The 7,897-nt window shown below is 29.5% G+C and overlaps 1 long non-coding RNA gene across 3 annotated transcripts; it reads left to right on the plus strand.

The window, feature by feature from the left end:
- The first annotated feature begins 5,622 nt into the window (after window positions 1-5,622).
- LOC108345426 (uncharacterized) lies at window positions 5,623-7,682 on the plus strand. Of its 3 annotated transcripts, none has more exons than XR_008244864.1 (3): window positions 5,623-5,790; window positions 5,909-5,989; window positions 6,912-7,682. It is a non-coding gene; the product is annotated as an uncharacterized LOC108345426 (long non-coding RNA). The 3 variants fall into 3 exon arrangements; XR_008244866.1 differs by having other exon boundaries at window positions 6,977-7,682; XR_008244865.1 differs by having other exon boundaries at window positions 7,069-7,682.
- The last annotated feature ends 215 nt before the right edge of the window (window positions 7,683-7,897 follow it).

Raw genomic sequence — 7,897 nt, forward strand, 5'->3', positions numbered from 1 at the left:
ATTTACAGTACAGTTCAATTTAGTATACTTTGTCCACCTCTAGATATTATTATTCGTTTGAACGAATTTGCGAAAGAGAGAAGGAAGAATTATTTGCAAGATGCAAAAGTTGTTTGATTTTCACGGAGGACAGAGATTTGTAGTGGTTTTTTTTTTTGTAAAAAATCAATATTATCTCCCTTAGTTATCATTTAAAACGAGGCAAAAAAAGGCATGCAACATGATGAAAATGGTGAGGTTGGTTGGTGTATGAGGGCACATAGTGCAATCGTAGACGCGGATTGAAAAAGTGGAGGTTGAGGATTGTACTCTAAATCACTGGAGCTCTTGAAGACAAATACCCAACCTGTATTCGATTCCAAGAAAGGTAGAATTGATTCCATCTTATGTACAAAACCGTGAAGAAGTTATATTACGAGCATAGTGTATTTGGTTCCAACGCGGGCATATTCGGTTCCAACATAGGTGTATTCGGTTTCAAGTTTGGTTGTTTGATTCCAATGGCAGCTGTAGTTCTGGTGTTGGTGTTTACTTCAATACAATTTTTTTCATATTATATATATTATTAACCATTATAATTTGATATTACTTTTACTATTAAAGGTATTTTGATAATCTTCAATTTCTACCAATTAAACTATTTTTTTATTTGTCACGTCAGTCACATCTTACATTAATTTTTAGAAACTTTACTTCTAAATCTACTCTCACTCACCTCTAAATCTCTTCAAAAAAACAACAATATTCAACTTACTTCAAATATCCTAAAACTCATCCATTCTCTCCCCTAAATACATCCTTCAATGTGAACACAACCTTAATGCTGGGTTGTTCGGATTTTGAAAATAATTAAAAAGGATAATTCGACCTATAGAGTTACAAGTGTGTATGATTCCTTCTTCCCTTTGACAATAGATGTTACAAAGAGATTTGAGATAATTGCACTAGTTTTTCTCACTCAAAATATCGAAGTGAATAACATATATTATCATGTTCTCTTAAGAAACGTACAAGTCCCCTTCACACAACATGGGTCTTCTTTTTGTGCTTTGTCCAAACTTCAGCTTAAGACATGTCCTCTTTCCTTCTGACATGTGTACAACTTCCTTATTATCTTGATTTCTTTGTGGATCAATTATCAAGTCGATTAGGTTATGTGCAACACATTTTATGAGTTGAATAAAAAGGCAAGATGAATCTAATTAGTAAACCTTATTACATTGTACATATTTTAATGCATTTCTAATGATAAAATTGAAAATTTTAAAATAATTATTTTTATTTTTTAATTCGATAATTAAATATAAATTATTTTACAATTATTAGAATTATAGTAGAAAATGAAGTGCTAGAGTAACTTGATCTTTCTCTCCTCTCCATATTAAATTGCACTTTTTATATGGTTGGTCACGAGATTTCAAAATCTTGTTAAGACAATTCACTAGATTTTGAAATTTGGTATTATTATTTTTTTTTTTCAAGTTTAATTCTTTGGTGTGCTAGTAATGGTATCTTTGTGGTGTTAGTAATGGTATCATTGATTGGTTTTAATGTTTTTTTAAAATAATATGTTGCCGAAACGGCAAGAACATGAGGTGAAACTAAATATTAGAGAGAAAGCACTACAAAAGGTGATGCTAGAAGGATATCCATGGGATATTCTCGTAGAAGAGGTCATGTATGTAAGGAAAAGCTGCACCATTAGCTCTTTATGTTGTTGATTAGGATGTTGTTGAACAAGACGACGTATACATGGATATCCTAGAAGATCATAAAACACTTCTTTCCTAACCAGTTATGCAGAGCACATAGCATTTTCATTGTGGAAAGGTCAAGTTAGTAAAATAAATACTTTTTTTTGTCTTGATGATTATATGTATGGGTAATATATTACATTGAACTCGTTCATCTCCTAACGATTTTAACATTACATAATAGATTACAATTTTTTGTAATTGCTCACAAATGTTAAAAAAAACGTGTGTAATACACAACTTCACATTTTTAAATTAAAGTTGTGTGAAGGTTACACGAGTTACCTATATACGTAAACAAAAAAATTCTATTTTGCTAATAAGGCAATCAAATTTACAAAAACCCATGCATGACAAAAATGATATTGCACACCTACCTACAATTTATAGGTTAACATGTATGACAAATTACAATTCATAATATGGTAACTTTTGAAAGTTTAATTGTGTAGTTATTTAAAAATATTCCTACATAATTTTTATTTAAAAGTACATATTTCTTCATAATTTTTATTTCCAATTTATTCTTTATAATATAGTTATTAACTAATTTAAAAAAAAATATAATTATTAATTAATTTTTTTTATAAATATTCATTTCTTTGATATATTTTGTATGAAACTATTATATATATAAATATATTTTCTTTATTATAATGGTAGCTTTTTACATTGTGTTAGTTATTATTTTATTGTTAGTTATTATTTTATTGGTAGTTTTATACATTACTAACTTACATTACATTAACTTATATACACTTAAAATATTTAAAAGATACGGAGTAAACATCACAGAAAGAGACTATTGGTAGGGTTTCGGAAGAAAGATGGCGATTTCTTCTGCTCGAAAATTGCCAGATGATCTCATACCGGAAATTCTGTCATGGCTTCCTGTGAAGAATCTCATGCGATTAAGGTGCGTTTCCATGACATGGAATTCCCTTATCATGAATCCCTACTTTGTGAAATTGTACCTTAAAAAGTCCTCTAGAAACCCCCAAATTCTCTTCCACGAGGATCTGTGTGATGAGGCCATCAACACGTTGTCATGGGAAGAACTCATTTGGCTCGGGCCATTATATTTTAGTATCTGTTGGCATGAAAGAAGCAGATCGGTAATTAATCGTTAATTTCTGTTATATTAGTAAGTAATTGTATGGTTAGATCTATTATTTAGGAGTATAGTGTCATGTTTAGGAGATTGCTTACAGCTTCAGACAGGCAGGTGTAGAATCTGTTTTCTTTTGTTGTCGATATATTATAAAGTCTATGGTGTGTTACAACTGGTATCGGAACTTCTTCATAGAACTGATCCACAATTTTATTGAATATATGAATGCATCTGTGAGAAGAAAAACAGTAGCAACGGTAAATGTGAGATAAACAATCCTTTTTCATAGAAAAGAAGAAGAAACAGGGGAGATTCAAACACCAGCAAATATTTAGAACCTGCAATTTCTATATTTGATGAGTTTGATGGGCACTGTTACATTTCCTTTGTCGTTCTTGTATGTCTATTCATCCATGTCAAAACTCATACATGATACATTATCGTTTCTATTGCCACATGACTTAGCTTGTAGTTTCTGTAGTTTCTCTTTTAAGTTTTAAACAGGACTCTGGGCACAAATTATACTCGAAGCATTGCCACATTTAATCATATACATTTTTATATATATTAAGTGCAGGATTTCGATGTAGTTATGTATCATTTGATGTCATCATTAAAATCCCTTTATCTCACTGATAACTATAATGTGTTATTCATAAATAATGATGTAGAGGTTTTGTTTAGTGGTGCCTTCTGATTAACCATATATTCAAGGTCCAGACTATTTTTTAAAGACTTGCATATATAATTAAGACTACTACTTTAGTTTTATAATTGCCTTATGAAGTTTTAATATATATTTTTTTTATGTTTGAATGTTTTGTTATTTTGGTGTAATTATGTTATTTTGATTAATAAATGAAACAATTTAGTTTGTTGTTTTCTTTTTATAGTGTTATAATTATTTTACATGTTTTAAATTATCATCAAAAATAATTTTTCTTGAATTATGAAGTATAAATGCAGCTGAAAAATAATAAATAATTAAATATTTTTTAACTTCAAATGTATTTGATAATCAAAATGTGTTAGGCTCTTGACATGGTTTACTTAAAAATAAATAAATATAAATTCATTATTTTGCCACACAATGAGTTACATTTTTTTGGACACTTATGAGTAGGTGTTAAGTTAATATACATGAACAATCATAAATGATGTGTTATTTTTTTTTAAGTTCACATGATTTATTTATTTAAAAATGTGTTTCAAAAATAAAGTACCAAATATAAATTCATTATGTAAAAAATGACAAACCACCAATCATGACGTGATAATTTTTGGAAGTTCAAATGTGGATGGTAATCAAAAGAAATATTGAGTTAAACTCCTAACATGTTTTTATTTTATTTTTAAGAAAAACAAATTGTTCCAAAAACTAAGTGTCATATATAAATTGATTATGTAATCAAAAGAAATATTGGGTTAGACTATTGATATGGTTAAATTCTTTTTAAAAATAAAAACAAATATGTTGCAAGAATTAAGTACTAACTATCAATTCGTGACAAACGAGATTACACTTTTTGCACACATGTGTGGATATTAACATGCATGACCAACCACAAATGATAACATGATAATTTTTAAAGTTTAAATGTGTATCATAAGAAGTATAGGGTTAGACTTTTGACATTGTTTAATTTAAAAAAAAAAACATTAAAATAATGAAATGTGTTCCGAGAACTAAGTATCAAGTATTAATTTATTATGTCACAAACAATGTTAAAGTTTTTGCACACCTATGTGTATGTTATAGGCTAACATGCATCAACAATCACAAAATGATGACATTGTAATTTTTTTAAGTTCACATACTTAAATTTAAAAAGAAAAAGATCAAATATCTTCAAAAAAAACTAAGTATCAAATAGAAACTTATTATGTGACAAACAAGATTACAGTTTTTAAGTTATAAGTTAACATGCATGAACATCCATAAATGATCACCGTAATTTTTTGAAGTTCAAATGTATATGGTAATCAAAACAAGTATTGGGTTAGGCTCTTCACATGATTTTAATTTTCTTTTTTCTTTAAAAAAAACAAATGTGTTCCAAAAACTAAGTACCAAATATAAATTTATTATACAACAAACTTACATATGTGTTCCAAAAACTAAGTACCAAATATAAATTTATTATACAACAAACTTGGTTGCAGTTTGTGTACTTATGAATAAAATATAAAGTATTTTTAAGTATATTTATGCACTATAACAAATTTTGAATTTTATTGATTTTTAATAACTCGTGAGATCTTAAAAATCAGGATTTATATCAATCACGCATATTATACTTGATAACTTTTTAAATTTCACATCTAGTTTGTTTTCTAAAAAAATATTTCATGTGTTTCAAAACTAAATACTAAATATAAATTCATTATATGACAAACATGGATATGTTTTTGCACAGGTTATAAATTACAATGTTTTGTTATTCATGCATGTTAACCTATAACATATATATAAATTTGCAAAAATCATAACTTAGTTTACCACATGCTAAATTTGCATTTGATATTTAGTTCTTAAAACACATTTGTTTTTGTTTTTCTATAAATAAAATGATAAAATAAGATTTATACTCGTCCTAATTATAATTATTTTATAATTATAATTTTTTAAATTTTTTTTTAAAAATTGAATGTAAGAGCCTGAAAATGTAAGGCTACTGGGTCCTGCAGCCTGGCCCAAGAAGCTAAGGACACTAGGACTTCAGAAGAGGCCTCATTTTTCCAGCTTTGAATTCATTTTCCAGTTCCCCTTTCTCTCTCTAAACTCATCTCCATTTTCTCCTTCTTGCTCTGTCTTCTCTCTACCCTTGCACTCATTTGAACCGTTGAAATTTCAAATAGGTGGTGTTCTTTCGCTCACGGAGTTGAGAGCTTCCCTTCTATCCGATTATATTTCTATTTGGACGGGTAAGTCAGTTTCTCCACTTTTTCTTGAACTTAGGGCATGCAACTTTACTGGTTGCATGGTGCTCCTTTTGATTCTCTGTCTATTCTAGCTCTAAGAGCTGTTTCCATCACCATTTAGGTGATTGTAGGGCACTGTTTGGGTTTTCTCTGTGAAGACACATTTAGGGCACTCTAGTTGACTATACTACTCAACCTCAAGGTAAGGGGAGCTAATTAGTTTTGTATGAATTTATTTTATAAAAATATATGCATATGAATGTTGAACTGGTGTGCTCTTGTGAACCTGTTTTATAACTTTTATTGTATTGGTGTTATAACTGAAATTGTGCATGTTGTGATGTGATGAATTTAATCTGTTTTGAATGGGTTTGTTGACTGAAATTGATCTTGTTGGAAGGTCAGGTCTGGAGTAAGGGTTCTGTAATAGCATGTATATAGGTATTAAATAGATGTACATATACTGTTTGAGGTTGCTATAAGAGGAAGTGAAAATATTAAAATTAAGCATTTCAGATTTAGAGCATAAGAGAACAGGGTAGATAATTTAAATAAATTAATTGTTAACTATTGAGAGCCTTTCTTTTTTGGTACGATAGAGGAACCTTAAAAACTTGAGTTGGCACATCCCTGATCATAGAGCAGCCCTAGCCTGGTCTAGTCAATTGTGACTAGTCATATGTGTTGGTGTCGAAGGTGAATTTGATACGTTCAGACATCTGAGTCCTCTCCGGTGACCAATTAGAATAAAGAAAGATCTTTAGGATGAAAATAAAATAAAACAAATTGATTGTAGATGCATAAAATTATCATGTATTAATTTCTAGTCAATTATAATTTTAGGAATTCAGTGTGTTCTGAATTTAAAGTAAAGATCCATATATATATATATAATAAAGTAAGGATAGTTGTTTTTTATATTGAAACGTGAGTGTTAATTAATAATTATATTACTTGTTGGTATGTATAAATTGATGTATTTTATGAGCTGTTATGGGTTAGTTGGAATTGTTTGGTTCTTGGTATTGATTAACTTAGATTCAATTGTGGAGATGTTATTTTTATAATTTGTGAGTGGTGAGTAATGTATATTGTTGAGATTGTGTATATGTTGATTATGGCAGAAAGTATATGATTACAAAGTGATGAAAGTATGATCCAAGTTGTAAATCAAGTTCCATCTATGTAGGATCTCTTGGTGAGATCCTTAGTGTAGAATGATTGCATGGTAGCTCAGTTTTGGGGGTTTTCTTGACGCTCCAATGGTCTTTCATTCTCAAGTAGAGAGGATTGATCCATGTGGTGAGGAGTAGCAGGAGGTCCTAGTCTTGGAGGCTTCCAACATGCTCCAGGGCGCGGAACGGATTAACCTCGTGAGTGTGGTAGGGTGGAACCCATTGGCAACGGCTTTGCAAAGCAGTAGAGGCCATCACGAGTGCATAACCCGCCATAGCTCGACAATCATTCTGGTCCGGACGAGTTGGTCTATAAAACAATGAGTCTTATGATGTCAATGTATCATGTTTGAGTGGCTTTTACATGTCGTGTGTGATTGAATAACATGATTTTTATATCTAGCTCACCCTTGCTTGTTTGTATTGCTTGTGTATGTTTCTTCTTGCGATAATCATCCATTTGGATGGGAGCAGATGACGAGAAGGTTCCATTGGAGATGGCTTTGGATGTTGAGGACAATGCTACCGCCTAGTCTCTGGTGGTGTTATTAGTTATTCCTGAAATTTGGGATATTGTTTTTCCTTCCAACTTATATTTAGATTTTTTTGGAGTTTAAGTTTAAATTCTGAAGCTATTTTTAGGATGACTGTAATCCTATTTACTCTTAACTGCTTTACTATATTACGCATGATAACGTCCTTAATATATATGCATTGGGACTTAAACTTTAATTTTTATTATAAAATATCAAATATTTATATTTATCAAGTGAATTCTAATTTATTATCATAATTTTAAATTTTAAAAGGATGTTTATATTATATTTTTAATTATGAATAACATTCAATTTGAAAATATATTTTTTTATTGAGGATAACCTCTAAAATAATTGATTATTTATTAGAAAAAGTATTTATTACTATAAGACTGATTC

The sequence above is a fragment of the Vigna angularis genome, chromosome 8 (assembly GCF_016808095.1).
Source record: "Vigna angularis cultivar LongXiaoDou No.4 chromosome 8, ASM1680809v1, whole genome shotgun sequence".
In the NCBI taxonomy this organism is placed as follows: domain Eukaryota; kingdom Viridiplantae; phylum Streptophyta; class Magnoliopsida; order Fabales; family Fabaceae; genus Vigna; species Vigna angularis.